The sequence below is a fragment of the Anguilla anguilla genome, chromosome 17, assembly GCF_013347855.1.
Source record: "Anguilla anguilla isolate fAngAng1 chromosome 17, fAngAng1.pri, whole genome shotgun sequence".
Taxonomy (NCBI): Eukaryota; Metazoa; Chordata; class Actinopteri; order Anguilliformes; family Anguillidae; genus Anguilla; species Anguilla anguilla.
In genome coordinates, this window is record NC_049217.1 from 21,119,527 (window position 1) to 21,139,325 (window position 19,799).

Here is a 19,799-nt window from a genome sequence, read left to right on the forward strand (position 1 = left end):
TTATGTAATAAGCCTTTAGTAAACATTGAGCCATATGAGCTGTCATGGAGGCTTTGTGACAGACTCATGTAGGTTTTATGACTGATCACAGGGCACTTTAAATGAGCGCCTCTTCTTCTTTCTCTCTCTCTGTCTTTCTTTGTCTCTATCACTTTTTCTCCACTGTGAAGTGAAAGCTCCGCTCCAGGTAGTTATGTTTCTATCTTTCAACCGACCTGTCACCCTCTCCCTCTCTCTCACTCTCTTTCTCTCTCCTTCATTAGTTTGTCCATCTCTCCAATATTAATCCCTCCATCAATGTGCAGGGAGGGTGCAGGAGCAGGCCAGCTATCTCAAGCAGGAAGAAATAATAAGTGAAGGAGAGGGAGAGGCGAGGGAGAGGAGAGGAGGGGAGGGGAGGGGAAATCTGGGACCGTGCTATAAATATCAGCATGACGTTTATGCGCATTTCAGCACAGGTAGACACACAGGTTCCGCTCCTAAACGAGACTGTCCCCATGCTCACCTCTCATTGGTCCTCTTCCCACGCATGTGAATGCACGCGCACGCATGCGAGCGCAGGCGATGCTAACACACGCGTGGCACGTGCTACATTCACACATTAGGCTGCAGGAGCGTGGCCTTCTTTCTAACCTGGGTCCGTTCTAGTGGCTGGGTTCAGAAGTTTTCACTGAGATATTTAAGTGCAACGTGCAATAAATATCGGTGCCGTCAGACGGAGATGACAGGAAAAGATTTGTGGTGGTGAGAAAGCACCGGAGACTAAGAGAGACAGAGAGAACGCGAAAGAGCGGGCAAGAGAGAGAGAGTGAGAGAGAGAGAGAGGGAGAGAGAGAGAGAGGTGGAGTGAGAGCAGAATAAAAGAAAAAAGAAACTGATGGAGTGAGAATAAATTAAACCAACCGAAAGACAGAATGACAAGAGTTAAAAGAAGCCTGAAGATGACAAGACACACAGGTCCACAGAAAGACCTGATGCACATAGAGAAACAAATAAAGACCTGAGAGAGAGAGAGAGAGGGAGAGCAAACAGAAACAAAAGAATGCCCTGAGAAACAGGAACCTGGTCACCATGGTATCCAAATCTCTGCACTGCCCTTCTCCGGAGAGATGACCTTTGACCTCCCTCTGTCCTGACTGTGTGCTGATTACCATCCTCACACCTGAGCCTCGCTGATGAAAGCGAGGAAGAGAGCCAGAGAGGGAGACCTCTGACAAACTCTGTTTCCACCTGTCAGTGCACACACTTACCTGTTTGAATGAACACTCCATTAAATCCCACTGCACAGTTTGCCTGCACTGGAGGTTACCAGAATAAGCTGGGCTTGTGTCTGTTAAAAAGAAACAATCAATGTGTTCCTGTGCACCTAATAAGAGTATTAGTGCACATTGTGGCTGCATGTCTGGTTGTTATTTTATTTATTATTATTATTAGTAGTAGTAGTAGTAGTAGTAATAGGATCAGTAGCAGTAATAGTAGTAGTATTCCTCTTTCTGTTTCACCCTCTGGCTGTTCCATCTCTTTCTCTCTCCCGCTGCAGTATTTCCATTCCGTTGCATTATATTACATCAGATGGCATTAGAGGCGTGACCCCTGGGTGCCATCATATAGAAATGGTCCCTTGCGGGTTTGTGGCCAGCCATAAACTGGGTGGTCTCAGTCATGTCCATCCCTGGGGGTATGAGCAGAGTCACAGTTCTCCAGCTAATGTATGGCACTGATAGAGGGACTCCCCGCTTCTCTTTTTAAAACAGTAAGTCATTAATAATCTCAGTCCACCCGGCCGCTCGTCCGATGGTAATGTTCTCCATTTCCATCATGCGTTTGAAGCACAAGGAGACATAAAATTGATCTGGCTCAAAGATACGCAGTTACCAATTATTTTCTCCTCAGAGAGAGAATGAAAAAAGAGGAAACTGGAGGAAAAAACGCTCAAATGAATTAGAATATATGGGTTTTCTGCTGAATTAAAAAATGTAATGTGTGTGTGTGTGTGTGTGTGTGTGTGTTAGACAGGATCCGAGGGATGGTGTCAGTTAAAGACAGTAGCCTTTCGGCCAAAGTCCGAAATGATGCTAGCACCAGGACAACTTTCATCTGCAACTGTACTGCACTGTGATGCAGGTGAACCCTTTGAAAAGTATGCACATATCTGATTCAAGACTTCTATTCATGTGAACGGCAAGTGACCATGAAACACGAACAAGCGCCGCTCGCGCACATTTGATCAACCCGATTCATTTTCACATCAGCTGCGGTCTCTCATCAGGCACCGAAAAGCGGCCTCTGTGATGTTTTTCGGAAAGAACAATAGAACACTCCACTACCCAAGTCTAAGCCAGCAGCATCCTGTTTTATAGATAAAGCAGAACATACCCTGCCTCTCCGATATATATATATATATGTGTATGTGGGGTTGGAATAGTATAATTGACTACCCAGTTCCCCAAGATGGGGAGCTCAAAAGCCTGGGCTAAAAGTTTTCTTTGGTCTATAATTTTAAGGGGCCCACAGAGACTGCATATGTATATATACACAAGCGTCAAGAAAATCCGGCCAAGCCCTTGCCAAATACTTAATTGTGTTCAGGCTTCTTTGACGTAATTGCAAAAAGGTCTAGTCTAAGCCATTAAGCTATTTTGGTCTATGAGACGATGAACGATGAGACCCAAGCGCTTTATCATGTCCTTGCACGCAACATTATATGTTGTAGAGTAAATTGCCAACCTGGCACCTAAATGTTCTTAGCGCCGCTGCATTTCGGGGTTGGATGCTAAAAAAAATTATGTTGACCCAAAGTCCCAAGTGAGATGGCATAGTAATGTTCCGGACCGGGAGAATAAACCCAGTTGAGTGGCACGTTAACCACTTTCAAAATGAAAGGGATCTAAATCAGCACTGGCGCGCATTAAGTGTTTTATCACTGAATAGCTGCAATTAAATAAATTGGGGAGTGAATATCTACTGCGGCAGAGCTGGCCGGCATTACACCAACTCTACTTGTGGGGTGTCGTACGAATATGCGATTTACCAGGAAAAAAAAGAAAAAAATGTCGTTTAAAGCAGCTTGGCACGAGACACACGAGTATGGTAATAACAAGCACACGAGCAAAATAAATTATAACAACGTTCAGATGTGAGGCAAATTCAAACATTAATCTTTTCTGTCACACGATTCGTACTCGGCTTGTTTTAGTCGAGAGGGATGCAGAAACGGATAATGTATGTATGTATGTACGAATTCATAAAAGAGATTAACAAAGTGAACTGCAAGAGATTATTTAGGTTGCGTTCTGTCAGTAGAACGAGGGAGAGTAAATAGAAATTAGCCAAAGGTAAATTCCGCAGACATTATGAAGTATTTTTTCACAGAGTAGTCACTGTGTGGAATTGGTTGCCATTTCATGTAGTAGAGGCATAAAATAAACCGATACAGATACTCTAGGTAAACGGGGAGAACTAGGTGCCCTTTAGTTGTTGGGAAATGGCGAGCATTTTTGGGATGAATGGCCTGTTCTCGTCGTTATGTTATGCTATATTATGGTATGCAGGGTTAGGGTTTGTACCCTATGTATGGATTTACTTATATTACACACAGTTTACTCATCAGGTCATCGTATTTGAAATTCTGACTTAAACTTTGAATTTTGAATGTTTACGCAACCTACGCGAACACGGAATGCAAATCAACGTGCCTCACGAATTATTATTTGAACTTTAAAATTTGAAAACAATGAAAAACTTAAAATAGAAAAGGGATGTAAAGAGACGTTCTGTGGTTCTGTACTGAATAGCATTTTTCTTAGCCAGCGAGAGAGGAAAGGAAAACGCGCTGGTGAGGGAGCGTGACACAGCGCGAGCGCTGGTGCGGTTCAGAACCATGGAGAGCTCTCCGCGAACGGTGAAGAGCCAAGCGAGACATTCAGGCGGGGGGAAGGGGGTTAATACCGGCGCTCATCCTTTTCTTCCTTGATGTGAGACTCTTCCTTTTGCATAATAAACTTCTACTTTCACAGTTTTTACCCACTCTGCCCCCTGTAGCAAGCTCACTCCTGGTATTCCTTCCCAAATTCCATCAGCACATGCTCTGTACTCTCCCACTGCACTTTCATGCCGATGTCCGAATGCTGCCCTGTCATGGGAGGGCTGGACAATGCAGAAAACGATTTACGCCTTCGTAACTGCTCGTGTCACATTTATTAACATCTGATTAACTGGCCCGAGGAGTCCATGCGGACTAAACTGTTGCTGCCACAAAGGCACCACTAAACACAGTACGGACGCCGGAATACACTGGCATATTACTGCAAATTGTATATCAATTAACCTGTCATTTCATGAAGCCATCATTTAATTAATCGTTGAACTGAAAATTAATTAGTCAAACTGTTGCCTGTTTCGCTTTGCTCCATACACGCACTGGGATTAATGGGCAAAGTTATTTTTGTTAGCTATTAATTGAATTGCAATATCGCAAAGAGCGAACACTGTGCAATGTTTCAATGCCAAGAAAGAAGAACGTACGACCAGGAAAGCGCATTAAACGAAAAAGGGAGTGTTTCCAGTGGAAGTGTTGGGTTTTAACCAACGTATGGAATTTTCAGTCCATAAACATTCTAGCATGCTGTGGAACAAATCCATTTAAAATCAATTTACTACCAATCCTCCGCTACGCTGTTATGTCAAATCCAACATTACTCACTCGCCAGTGTAAAGCTGGCCAGAGATAAATAAGTTAAATTATTACAGTTCTACAAACGTGTGCGTTAGTAACCCAGTGTAAAAGAAAGGTCGAGTAGAAGGCATAGCAGTTCCACAATATAAAAGGCAGTCACACTGCGCCTTCTCATATTGCAAGTTAATTACTGCCACCTAGCGCTAAGAAACGTACACAAGATGTGGATTTCTAATACTGGAGGTTGCCCGTCACAGCTCTTCCTTGCCAAATATAACAATTGAGCCATGTCGCCGTCGCCGTCGCCGTCGCCAACACCATCATCATAAACATCATTAGCAGTTATGGCAACACCTGTAGAAGTTGATTTAATGTCCAGTAATACTTCCACGGTTATATTCTATATTAGCTGCAAATAGTTATTCATAGCCTATATGACTTTTTGCTATTAATATATACATTTTGGGGTAGTAGATCAAGTTACAGCGAAGGTACAGGGTTGCAGGGCATACTGCCATGCTAACATATCAATAAGAGATTAGCCCTTGAAGGCCTTCATTAATAAATATGGTATAATGAGTTCTCAGTTGTTAAAAAAAAAAAAACATTAACTCCTGTCCTACCTAACCACACTTCAACATATGCAGATATTACTTAAGATTCATTTTTGTCAACTTGGCACTTTCAGACACTGGGACTTTTACAGGCAATAATTGAGGAAAATGCAGTTGAAAGAATGCAGAGGAGTCTGGTTTCTAATAAAGCTTAAGTTGGTATTATATTGACAAGTATTCTGAGTGGAACATCCATACTGTGTTGTGTTGTGTTGTGCACGTGTGTATGTGCAGACTACTTACTTGGGAGGGGGTGGGGTGTTGTCTAGCAACAGGATTGTGCATAGTCAGTCTGAATATTAGTGATGTAGTTACGAGTTATGTCCACAGATGGTGCCAAACAGCCACATGCAAAAATATGTGGAATGAGTTTATTGTAACCCAAATAGCCTTCCGAAAGTCAATATTTCCTCAAAATACGAACGCACTGACTGTCTTTTGCATATTCTTCTAAGAATAAACATTACTGTACAGAGGCAGGTTAGCTGTTAAATACAGCAGGTTTGCCATGGCTCTTGATGAGGGCTGTCCAACCCTGTTCCTGGAAACCTACCATCCTGTAGGTTTTCACGTCAACCATAACAAAGTACCCGCTATTTAACAGCTAGAGATCTCGTTGACCTGCTAATAAGCAGAATCCGGTGTGCCAAAATAGAATTGAAATGAAAACCATCAGGATAGTATATCTCCAGGAACAGGGTTTGGCAGTCTTGCTCGAGAGAAAATCTCAACGGTGCAGCAAAGTTCAAAACATTTTTATTCAGTTAACATTTAGACAAGCATATGTGAGGGTACTGGGTAACTTGCTGTTCATCTGCTGGTGTTTTTCTTTCCACAAATCTGACTGATTTGGTGGGTGAATACTACAGTTACTAGCAAAAATGAACTGGAACAAAACCAGCACTATGAACAGCGCCTGCGCAAACTGTTCGCGACGGTTAAATCCAGTCAATTCATGCTGATAGATTACATTGGCAATCAAATGTGCGTCGGCCAGCCAATAAATACTGCGAGAAGAATGAATTAGTTCTTCTCCTCAGTTCAAGCGTAAAATTGCAAGAAGCATAACCAGCTGTAATAACTTGACAATGTGCAGAGTTCAGAATCATTGTTCGTTTATCCACTGTCAATCAGCAGCGTTGTTATTAACAGAATAAAATTGACGAACGCTGTATAATTAGACCTCATAACCAGAACGGCTTAGCGGACTTGACAAAAAAAAAAAAAAAAAAGATTCTATATTGTACGAACCATTAACCACGAATTGTTTTACTTTGTTGCTATCAGTGGTATTGGTTTTTTATTTCTCAGAAAAGGTTTTGATAATTTCACACAAAAACTCCAATCTAGCAACTGTAATGATTCGAAAGAGTTGAGACAACACTATGGGAAGTAGAATTATGTGAATAATTGTAAATTTGTTGTAAATGTGGAAATAAAGATGTCCAATTTATACTAGTCTGCAAAAGGGCATCAACAATCCATTGCTCCTGAAGATTTATGTTGGTAGTTATGAGTCCGTATAATGAGAAAGTGTAGCTCTAATTACCTCATTAACTCACAGATCCAGTGCGTAATTACTATAATTAAATATATGTTGTGATTAAGTGGTGAAACCCTGTTCCAGAATGTTCTGTTTTCTACATCACAAATCATCTTATTTGTTTTAAGCGCACGGATAGATTCAGCCAAAAATGCAATGGTTCATTTTAATTATCTAGCTAATTGTACAGGTATGTATGTTATAGAATTAGGCTTGTTTCCTTAATTTAAAAAAATGACACTCAGGATAGGAATCTGACAGGGTCTGAATTACTCACTGGGTGTAATTACAGCAGAAGTGACCCACTAATTTTGATCTAAAAGCCTGGTTTCATGGTGATTAAAAATTTGCAAAGAGGGACGTTACAATTACATTAAAATCCAAATCATTAAGATAACTGCAAAGTGTGCGAATCCTCAGGTGCAATAGGTAATTATTCTATATACTAACATTTTCTATTTGTATAACGGATGCTTACTTCCAGAGGCCTGTTCCAATGAATCCAACTCCACTGCAGGGCACACCATCATCACCTCTAACCTGATTCTCAAGCTGTCCAATAGGCTTTCCTTCTGCAATCCATCCAGTTTTACCACGTTTCACTCTCTCTCTCTCTCTCTGCCTCCATCCATCACTCTGTCCCTGTCTTTCCTTCTCTTGCAGCTATTTTAATACGGACAGTCAGGTCAGCCCAAAAAACAACGACAGCCAAACAGCACACTTTAACTCAGAAAGTTCATACAGTCCAATAGGGACACAGTTTACTTTAAAATAATCTTATCTGTAAAGGTGTGGGTGCAGGTTTTTTTTTCTTGCCGAGCACCATGACACCTGATTCTACTTGTCAAGGTCTTGATTGAAGACCATGATTAGTTAATTAGTTGAATCAGGTGTCGTAATGCTGGGCTGGAACAAACACCTGCACCCACACCGGCCCTTTCGGATAAGACTGGACACCCCTTCTCTAAAAGTACTCTGTACAGGGTTGATTTTTACACGGAGCAAGCCGGAGGAGCTGCAGCCTGTGACCTATTGGGAGACTGGAAGATTGGAGGATTTGGGGGTGACTCAGATTCCCAGCAGCTTCAGGCTTCAGCGCCGTCTGCCTGTGTGTCCGTGCTGATAACAGGAGTGATGCAGCAACAAGCAAATGTGCTCATCATGGTATTAACATAGCGGGAAGAGAGACATAGACAGAGGAATGGGAAGAGACAGGAACAGTGGAGTTTGTGTATGTGTGTGTGTGTGTGTGTATGTATGTGCGTGTTTGTGTGTGCATGTGTGTTTGTGTGTGTGTGTGCGCATGTGTGTCAGGATCAAAGAACATCTCTCTTGCAAAGTTACAAACAAAGGTAGTGCGTCAGGCTCTGTGTACTTGACGGCTTTCAATAGAATCGGCTCTTTGATGTGATTTTTTGATGTGGAGCGCAGAATGAGAAAACAAGGCTAAATGAAAGAGCAGGTGGCAAAATGGCGAGATGGTGATGAACTCCCGTCAGCGGAACAGCCTGGTCAAGCGCGAGGAGAACAGATGGCGAGTGAGAGAAACTCTACAAGAGGAAGAGACTGGAGGAAGAGAAAAAGTGAAAGGCTGGTCGGTTGCAGAAACAGTAACTGAGCGATAGAGAAAGAGAGAGAAGTGTCATAGAGTCTCTAAATTGCTTAAAATGATAAAGAACGTAACTTGTATGGTGCCAATTGTTTACAAAGTTGTTAATGAAGTTTTACTGACCCCTTTCTTGCTTTTCAAAGCATTCTATTCCATTTCTGCATGCATGCTACCCAATAACTTTTTCTGAAAAAGAATATGTCCTAGTTGCATATAACTTGTGTTTATATTTGTATATACTTTGGCAATACTGCTCATTAAAGCACCGCTGAATAGAATTAAATCGGAAGAGAGAATGTGTGTGTGCATGAGAGAGAGATAGAGAAAGAACAGGAAGTCTCTCGGAGAGTGGGAGTGGCCTGTGTGTTGTGTGCGCTGGGATTGGCTGCTGTACAGGCACACACAGGCAACAGGCGTGAGACAGACGGAATACCGAGGCAGAGATACACTGCACATGGCACAGTGCTTATTACACACTACTTATGAAACACTGCATATTACAGTCCTCGCAGAGTAAAATGTGCAGTGTTAATTCAGCTCCAACAGTGTTAATTCAACACTGCACAGACTGAGACAAAATGTTATCAGGTAGAGTTTAAGTGACACCGTCAGAGTTGAATTAACACTGGACATTTTACTCTGTTTGAAACACTTCTTATTACAGAGTCCTTTTAAAACACCGCCCTGCGTGTGAGCACAAATCTTTAAGAACAGTCTTTGGCATAAAGGTCAGAGCCTCATGGCATCTGACAAACATTTCAGAGGCAGAGCATTGATCCTTAGCCTCAGCTCTCCAGGGTCTTTAACTGAATGAGCTCTGCCCTTACTTTAGTGTGGCTACACTGACCTCAAATGCCTTCAGCTGTGTACCTGTGTGTGTGTGTGTGTGTGTGTGTGTGTGTGTGTATATCTCTTTCTCTGATATTTAATTCCGATGGTGCCAACATTTTATTTCAGCTTCAGAAAAGTGCATTTTGTATGTTTCATAAGATCCTTTAGATAACTGAACAGGAGTAATATGTTGATGTATGTTCATTGCATCAAATTAGTGACACAGCATTGTCCTTCAATTCTTTACTCATAATCATACCCTTTACCTGTCGTTTGTTGGGCTTTTGTGCTGTAATCCTTTTAATCAACCAGTCTGTCCTTGCCTTTTAACTATTCCTGTTTACTTTCTTGTTGTCAGCTAAGACGTGTTAATCGACTATCTAAGCAGCTCTTCCCACTATATGGGTGTTTTGTGTACTCGCTGTAAGTCGCTGGGGACAACAGCATCCGCCAAATGACAGCAATGCAATGTAATAGGAAAAGGCTAATGCAAGGCACCAACTGCTCTGCAATACAGTCACCCTTTCGTCTCTCTGGAAGAAAATAAAACTTGCCGAAGTTATCTGGCTTGGCTAGATGTTCATTTAACAGTTCATACATATTGCGGGGTCTATTTTTGCAACACAGTCCTAAAAATAGCATTCCCATGTTTAGAAACCGGCCGTTTGTGCACCCGTTTACATTCCAGACATGAGTCTGATTCTCTGCTGCGGGCCAAATGGACAAATCTCCTCTTTTATCTATCTAATTGGTTTCCATGGTTTCCATTACCAGCGTTAGTGACCGGAGCAAGAAATAAACACTAGGAAATTAGGACTGATAGCATTTAATCTGCTGCAACAACTTTAGAAAGGTCATTTGTCAGGAAACTCCTCTTGGACCGTCACCATTTCCTTCCTAATTTCCATAATATAGTGAGAGCCTTCATTCCCGGCCAGTCCCTGACAAAAGGACTGAAACTATCCAATCTTACGACTTGATACAATGCAGAAGAGTGTATGATTTAGGCCATAACCAGCATAAAGTTAATCTCTGCAGGACAGAGGCAAGAAATTACACATATCTGATTCACGGGTTTCACATGACAGCTTATTGGTCAAAGGTGATGGTTTGTACTTATTATATTGTCGTCTCTGGGTGGTTGGTACGTACAGTCATTGCTGTAGTTTCTTCTCCTTCCTCCTTCCTCCTCTTCCACTATCTCACAATTCCTGTTGTTCATCTTTTCTTTCTGACTCCCACCTGCCAAAGCCCACCCCCCACCAAAAAAACAATTTTCTTCCTTCTCACATCAATCACATCTATGTGTCTCTTTCTCCCACCTTCAGGGGGTCCTACTCTCTGGGGGTGGGAGGGGATCCAGAATACCTCACTCTGCCTGTCGGACACACAGAACTTGGACGCAAATTCAAACTGCTGGCATCTAGGTTTATTCATAAAAAGAAGCATTGTAAAAAAAAAAAAAAAAACACTGTTATTCATCACAGCCTAATGGAGATGTGGTAAAATGAGCTAGCTGTGATTGCAGTCATCACATGCACCTGTGGGAGAGCTGGAAGCAGAGGAGCGCGGGTCTTGCTCCCCTAAGGTTTCTTAAACGGACTGACTCGCTGCATAAAACAAATTGCTGCTGGCTTGATTGCCTTCGTTTGGCTGGATTTCAATCCAAATTAGCATGAGGTATCAGACAAGGTGCAAAGTGAAATGATGATTTAAGAATAAGGTGCTGATTGGTTAAATGTCGGATCAGTTTGTCTGATCACATTTCTACTTTGCTGTGAGACATTTTTAAGGTGAGAGGCTGATGAAAAAGTATTGGTCACCGTCCTGCAGCCTTAAAGTACAGCTTGAACTCTTTCTCCAAGTCTTGCTTTGGCATCAGAAGCACTGCACTGCAGATCAGAGGTGGTTTGGGCCACACCCATATACCGTATAAAAAATATGGACCAAGTCACTGTGACATCACCCATTGGGCTTGGTGAAAAGTGTTTTGAAGCCCAGCAAGTGGAGTTTGTGAAAGCCACCATGTTGTACAAGTTGGAGCCAGAGACTGCACAGTAGGGGAACGGGGGACCCTTATATGGGCACGAAGTCCGGTCGTCCACTACATATAAGCGCATGAGATACAGTGACTCGGCTGTGACGCAAACCGTCCCTGATTCGTCCACAAAATACTCCACTCTTGTCCAAATAACACAATAACTTAACAAACTGGCGCATGGGGAGACATTAGACAAAGAAAAACCACCTATTGAGACTAAATTTTCTTGTGGGAAAAAATTATTGATTCATGTATTTTGACCGTATTTTTACCATTGACTTACACGAGTGGCTGAAGCACTGGCGCTAGTGAACAACGTCTCTCAACAAGACCAGGAAGTGAGCCTCAGAAACCCAGCTCGGCCGCTTGGCCACATCACTCTACACAAACTTCTGAAGCCTGGATAATCAGTAACACTTCATACTACAGGGGCCAAATGTGCTCTGTAAGAGTTGATTTAACACTGAACATTTTACTGTGTACCCATTGGAGTTTCTTGGCAGCCATGCTTATCTGGAATTCTGCTGGGATTGGTGAAGGCTGACATTTCCCCTAGACCTCTGTTGCTCTGCCTGAGGGAGCGAGGAGGACCAAACAATGTTGGTGGACCGGCGGTTACAGCCGTTCACGGTGTCCCTGGCATCTCTACCGGCATCTGTCGGGCCATAGCCTGCCAATTTGTTTCGCAAAGGCCTCACTGCTGTTTGGCCTGTGAACAGTCACAGCGCCCCCTGCTGACACAGTGGAAGGCGGAACACACAACTCCAAGTCAGCCTTTCACCAGACATTGGCTTCAGACTCAGAGTGACTGGTTAAGTCTACCAAAGCTCTTACTGACACAACACTAATGGTTGAATATGAGACCCCGTGGACTTATCTCTGTCCCTCTCTCCCAAAGGAGAAGATTCCTTTAGCCAATACCTCCATAACTATGATTTCACAGTCCTAGGAGATATCTATAATGAATAGGAGTGGAGACAAATGCCAGTTTGTCCTGACGGACAGAGAGAGAACGCTGAAACAACACCGAGTTTGATACGGATCGGAAAAACGACACCTAGCGCTTCCCCTCTTCCATACCCTGCCCTACCGAAAACTCTCCCTGGGCTTTCCTCACTCAAACAAACCCTGTTCAGCCACAAATGCAAGGCTAAGTTGCCGTTTACGCGAACAGTTTTTACGGAAAGCTCTTGGACTTGAACAGTGTCTAGTAGCATTTGGAAGGGATTGATTTGTAATTCTTTGATCACACAGTTGAACTATTTCTCCATTTGTACTACTCCATTCTGGAACATGTAACGCACAGAAACTGAAGGTAAGATTCCTCTGAAAATGCCAGCTTCTGAGTTCACAAACCACAGGAAGAATACAGGGTGTGAATTGACTCATCTAGATGGGAAAGGTACGATACTATGTGCAGCTGCATTTTTCATTTTTAGCAGACAATCTTATCCAGAGTGACTTGCTGTCTGCACTGCATGACAAGGCAAGCACACAAGTGTTTGTACGTCTGTCTGTCTGTCTGTCTGTCTGTCTGCCTGCCTGTCTGTCTGTCTGTCGGTTTGCCTGCCTGCCAGCCTGTCTGGCTGCATGTCTGTCTGTCTGTCTGTCTGCCTGCCTGCCTGCCTGTCTGTCTGTCGGCATGTCTGTCTGGCTGTCTGGCTGCCACCGTGGCCTGCCCTGCAAATGAAAATCAAGCCGTTACTTTTGTACATTTCATTTGTTTAATTGTTTTGTTTTTTTTTTAACCTAGAAGCAGAAATTTGTGTTGTTTGACTCTGTCAGAATTTTATGTTGTGAGAGCAACCATGTGTGGGCTGACCAATCCAGCAGGTCTCAGAAGGCAATAACTGATGGCTTTATTCTTGTGAAGACAGCCACATTAATGAAGTGTTGATTGCCTGCATACACACAGTGCCAGCATCTTAAGAGAGCTGTTAGCCAGACAGTCAGACCCCAGCTTCACTTCTTTGTAGAACAGAGAAACAAATGGACATCTAGATTACTTTGTCTTGTTTTTACCTGTTTTTTCGAAAGATAAATGGATAGACAGTCATACAGTATTACAGAAAAATACACAATTAAATGTTCACCTGGGTCAGGTCACTTTGCAACGATTTGGAATGTTTTCAGTTAGTACTTGAAGTACTTTATGCAAGGCAACAGAATTTCCACATTCACATGAGTGTGTGTGTGTGTGTGCGTGTGCGTGCGCACGAGTATATACATATTTTTTTAGAGAAAACATTTTTTTTTAAGGCCTCAAATATATTTTTTAGCATTTGTACTATGGAATTCACAGTCTTGACTTAGATTTTCCAAAATTTTAAATGAGTAATCACATGTTTTCAAAAGTTCCTATGGCTTCAATCACGTTTTAGGGCTCAACTTAGGGTTAGGGTTATGAAAACGATAAGTCTGAGGGTCGAGGCAAGTTTACGGCTGTGTTAAGCAGGTTAAAGAAAGGTTAGGACATTGGTTCTTTTTTGATTTTGGACGAGCCAAAAATGTTGTATATACTAGTATAGGTACCTATGACCATAACAAGATATGGAATATATACATATTTTTTCAGGGAAAACATTTTTTTTTTTAAGGCCTCAAATATATTTTTTAGCATTTGTACTATGGAATTCACAGTCTTGACTTAGTTCTTCCACAATTTTAAATGAGTAATCATATGTTTTCAAAAGTTCCTATGGCTTCAATTACGTTTTAGGGCTCAACTTAGGGTTAGGGTTATGAAAACGATAAGTCTGAGGGCCAAGGCAAGTTTACGGCTGTGTTCAGCAGGTTAAAGAAAAGTTAGGACATTGGTTCTTTTTTGATTTTGGACGAGCCAAAAATTTTGTATATACTAGTATAGGTACCTATGACCATAACAAGATATGGAATGTGAGTGAGTGTGCATGTGCGTGTTTGTAAGTTGGTGAGTGTGTGCGTGTGTGTATGTGTGTGTGTGTGCGTATTGGAGTTTGCTCACCTCACCACTTTGTTCATTGTGTTCCTCCAGGAGATTAAATGTTTTGCAGAAGACGCGCAGCAGCAAATGCACGGTTTCAGAAAAATAATGGTGCTCTGGGGACCGGGGGAGTGTGATGTGCTTCAAAGACCCTCCTCTTCCATTAAGTGGCATCACTGCAGAGCATTCAGAGGCACAATCAAAACCAGAGGATCCGGGCCTCTAAAAACGCCACGAATAGATGGCAGTGCATGGCAAGGCTATAGTCAACATTTCCCAAGAGAAAAATGAGAAGCAGTTTAACCCTTTACCTGAGGAGAACGTAACAGGGATTGTATCTCGCCGATGCTATGATGTGCCCTGACCAACCCCCTCAAAATCTGTTTCAACCAAGCCATCTGGCCAATGACTTCATATTTTCCCCCTTTTTACCTCAGCTAAAATTGAAATTAAAAATTATAATCCACCTCTCCTTTATATTGCAACTTGAAGCAGGCAATTTAGCACAACATTGGAACTTATTTGACTGTAGATTAGCCTTTCTCTAGTTTGTGTGTTGTTTACTTGTCATGTTACATTTAGTTGTTTGTATCTTGGCTTGGCTGAAATCATCCGGCAAATGACTAAATTGTAAAGTGCAAATCATAATGTATGGAGAGCCTCTTTCTGCAAAATGGCTGCCATTCATCGCATAGGTGCATGCTACCCATCAGTGGAGGTTGAGAGATAACTGCTCACTTCATAATAAAGTACTCTGAGATTATTAAAGGTATGATATGAATGCAATCCAATATTATTATGTTTAATGAGGAAAAATGGTTCCCTACCAATTGCTGGTTTTACGTTTGCTCCTTGTCACCCTCATTGCGTTACAGTGCTTTCCCAGCTTCAAATCTTCACAGCATTGCTTGCATTGAGAGAAGACCCTTTTCTTTCATGGATAAATTGTAATAAATTAATAAGTCTTGGAATAAGAACTTAATAGAAATACAAATTGTTATCCAAAATAATCATCAAAACACCCTGTCCCTCAGGGAGGATCAGTGTAGATAGGGATAATTTCCGTGCACTCAGATTAGACCCAAATTAATAATTAGGACGGCACGATAAGGAAGAATAGGGAGGTTATGATGAGGCCATCGCTGTCATGACCTGAACTCAACCTAAACTAAAATTTTTATTTTTTATGCACGGGTGCCGCGAAGCAACATTGAACTGCCATTGTACTATATGATGAGCATGTGACAAATGAAGCTTTGAATGAGATAGCTTTACAAACAGAATCAAACTTCAAAGCCACTGTAGATTAAATGTTTATTCCACTCAGTTGTAGATTGGAAAATGACAATGTTCAACATCTTCTGTTATATACACAGTGTATAATCAATCTCACATGTAATGATTCCTTCAATGATATATGTATCATTTCTTGTCTGGTTTAGCTCTTATGCCCTGACCAGGACCTTTGCCAAGGGTATGATGTCCCTAGGCCACTGGGATCTCAGCCGCAATGCCAGCCCTGCCCTGCCCCCTGGCACCGCGGCATCACCATAGTAACGGCGAGTGCAGTTTCTTGTTGGCTCGTGAGTCAGAGAGCAAGCAGCAGGACTGGCGAAGCCAGTTCAACATTGTCATCAACACCCCCATGACACCACAGTAATACTGCAGTAAGATCTGCAGAGTGTGTGCGCGGGCACGCCTGTATATGTGGGTTCGCATGTATGTGTGTGTGTATAAGAGTGAATGTGTGTGCTTTTTGTGTCTGTGTGTGTGAATTCATGCGTGCATGTGTTTGCATGTGTGCGTCTTTGTGTCTCATTTAAACAGTCATCAAGACAAGGAATTCTTGTATTAATAAAAAGTGCTCAGTATGTAATAGAAATTTCTTGACACACATTTCTGGTGGCTTCAGTATAAAATACAGCTTACTGAATGTTAGATATGTCATTCAAGATGTGACTGAGTGACGTATAATCACATATGGCTACAGGATTGACACAGGACCTGTCAGGAAATCAGCCACAACTTTATTCAGTGTGATGTTCGTTACTGACGTCAATCAAGTTTTTACACTTTTGCGTTTCCTGCTGGTCTTCAGAACCGAGGATAAACATGACCACATTTGTTGCAGTCAGCTCTTGATTAAATGCGTTTAATCCCTCACTCTTAGCGTCGGTTTTCAGATAAGTTAAAGATTTCTCTTTAATTCAACAGTCTATGAATAAAAATTTACCTTGTTGCAGCCGCACTGTAAAAGCGTAAAAATGGAGAATGAGACCTCCGAATCGCTGGGAGGAGTCAAGATTTCATAGCACGAATCAGAATCGGGGCGGTAAATTCAGAACTGGGGCACCGGTTGTCTGTGTCCGACATCCCAGGTACATTGATGCGGAAAATGACTATTGGAACATTTCGTGTGAAGCCACACATTCTCCGACAAGAAGCGACTTCGTAATCGGCTCCATTTATTTAAATGGAAACCGATTTTTTTGCGTCCGCAAGGCAAGGTTCGATAGCTGGCGATGTGAGGCAAGTGGGCGAAGCTACCGGAGAAAACAGGGAACATGGTGCCAAAACTAATTAGATCAAAGATCCGACATGTAAACTGTCTTCTATTTAAAATTTTATATCCCAATCCCAGATAGTTCTGTTAGGAGTACGTGTTCGTTATTTCTTTGTATGTTTAAATGCATATACGAGGTATATGCATTTAAAGCACACGGTTTTAAAAATAGAAAACACGCCCACAAACTGCTGATTGCGGGAGGGGAGAGCGATGCCTGATTGTCCGAGGATGCGTGGCTTTATACTTAGCCTCACTGACCTAGCTATACAGAGATCACTTGTAACATCATACTGCAACAACAACAACAACGAAAAAAATGAATACTCATCCTATTTCATGCACGCAAACCTAACCACACACTGCTTACCGAGTGGCCTACAGGTACAACTTCGTGGAAGCACATAGCTAGAATGTCAACTAAAAGTAATAAGACTTGAATTGTATTAGCCAAGATGTTTAAGTACACCTACAGGTAGATTGCTTTAACGCGCATAACACAAGCAAAAGGTTTCAGAAAACGGAATCCATAGTTCTTACCATTAGACTGGAGTGTAGACTTGCTTCCATTTCATTAATTCCACTGAAAAGCTAGCGGAAAACTTAAACACTTCCTTCACTTGCTTGTTTGTCCTGCTGACATTTTTGCTGTTGACTTGACTGCTGTTTGAATTAACTGGGTAGGGGACAGATACTGCTTTTGAGTTCAAATACGTAATACTTCTATGTCTGATAATGAAGCAAATGTCAGGAAAAGCCTAAAGCAAGAGGTGCCCAATACGTCGATCGCCATTTTTACGAAATGCGTCTAATTCTTCCTGTTTTCAGACAGGTAGGCCTACGCTGACAGAGAGGTACGCTTGATTGACGTTAAATGTGGCCAATATGCTGCTGTTAAGAACTTTGTCACATTAAGCGTGTCCATTCATTCGTGGCATGGTCACTTAAATGTCCAATATTACGTGATAGCAACACGATAACCCCAGATCAAACAGGAAATCAGTCTGGACCGCAGACCTCAGACCAAGCTTTTGTCCACGCCATTACCTTTTCCTCGTTGTTTTATTAGCACCTCTTGCTTTTAGCCTTCCTTTCCTCTCTTGGAATGAAAGAACTGCAGAAAATATCACTCAAATCTGAATGTGCCACGGGTACTGTCTAAGTTCATAGTGCATACAATAAAAAAGCAATGGTCTATGAAGACAGTAACGCGTAAAAAAGTAGTACCGTGTGTTCTGCTGTAGATCAGTTGCAGGAGTTACCACCGGCTTTTCTGCATATGATATAATTCGATGGACAAATATGGTAATTTATAATGAATGATTTACTGCTGACTTTCAGCACAAAAACCAACTGCTGCAATCCCTCGGTCAGACGTATGTGAAGTTTAGTATTGAATTTTATCTTTGGCCAAGGGTGCCCCCTAGTGGACCATTTGTGATTTTAGAAATCTTCGTACCATCACAAATCTTTCATACCACAAGATTACAATCCAGATTTTCATACTCAGTCCGAACAATCTTTTACATTTTCATGTTTTATATTTACTTTCACATGAAGTGATGATACACTTAAAATTTTGTTAAAGGAACAATTTCTGAGATTTTGAAATAAAAAAAGAAAGGCTACGTTTCTCCCTTCTGGATCTCCTGCTCTCTGTCTCTCGCTCTCGGTACTGAGAGAGAAAGACAGTTTAGCACAAAATCTTCAGCCCATCTACTCTAACAAAGAACTAGGCTCTGCCACTCTCTGAGACACTGTCCCCGCCATCTCTGCTCAGACTAGTCACACCCTGAGCATACACGCGCAAATGCTGAATCAGACATGCTGAACACACACACACATGCACGCACACAGTTCTGTTCTCTTCTTACAGAGGCTGCAGGCGTAGATATAGTGTGACTCAGTTTAGCAGAGCTAAATGAACAAGAATGACCCACAGGTTCCCATATAATCATCTTCATCTGGTTTAAGCATGGCAACGTGCCTGTAGATTGGCACATTACCATTTGCAGCAAATTCATTCTTATTTATTTGACGTAGTGTGCATTCAAACTCCTTCAACCTGGGCTACAGTGTCACATGATATGTCTCCTTAAACAGGACCGAGAGGCTAGCTGAGATGATGCTGTTGGCGGTGAAACGTCTCAGATAACCTTCTCCCCTGGTAAGCAAGGACCCTGGAAATTGCATTCATACTAAATACTGACCTCTAGTGGAGACAAAGGTAACACTGACAGAGAACAGCACATTCCGCAGCAGGGTCCTGTAAGGTTGTTCTGTGATGTCATAAAGAATGCACATCCTGCCATGCCAGCAGTTAGCTTCAGAACATTCTAACAGCCAAATGGTTTGATCTGAAGTCACGTTTCTTCCTTTTAATTAATTTTTTTATCGGTTGTCTTGTGAGTCAATGCTTATGTATTCTATGTTTCCTCCTGGCTGGATCTCCTTAGTGGAGATAATAATCTCAATGGGATTTTATTGGTAAAAGAAAATAAACTAAGGGCTACTCAACTCCAGGTCCTGCAGGCCACAGTGTTTGTTCCAATCATGCACTACATCATCTGATTTCACTAATGAGCTTACTTCCTGAACTAAGCCAGTAAACCTAGAGTCAAGTATCACTGCAGTAGTATGCACTTCCATTTATGGAACTTCAGACTTAAAGGGGGTGATGTCAGGATGTACATGTGGCACAGAGACACAGCGAAGTGAGTCTTATCAAGCCTATAGACATGATAGATTTTCAGATTAACCTAACAACTGTATGTACATGCATGTACTGGTCTCCCAGAAGGCATGTCAGTCCTACAGATGTATTAGCCAGCTTAACTGTATGTCTTTAACTGTGGAAAGCACCTGCTGCATCCAACTGCATGTTTGCACTTCAGAAGTATCCAAATAATCAAAGCTGCAGATCTGTGAGGTAGACATGCACACAGGCCGGTGCCCCAAAAG

The 19,799-nt window shown here is 42.0% G+C and overlaps 1 protein-coding gene across 1 annotated transcript in view; it reads right to left on the reverse strand.

Moving 5' to 3' along the window:
* LOC118216977 (voltage-dependent T-type calcium channel subunit alpha-1I-like) overlaps positions 1-17,390 on the reverse strand; it is a 217,843-nt gene extending 200,453 nt beyond the window's left edge. The window contains exon 1 of the mRNA XM_035398673.1: positions 17,379-17,390. The gene's annotated coding sequence lies outside the window, so the exon portion shown is untranslated. The remainder of the gene's footprint in view (positions 1-17,378) is intronic.
* Positions 17,391-19,799: the final 2,409 nt, after the last annotated feature.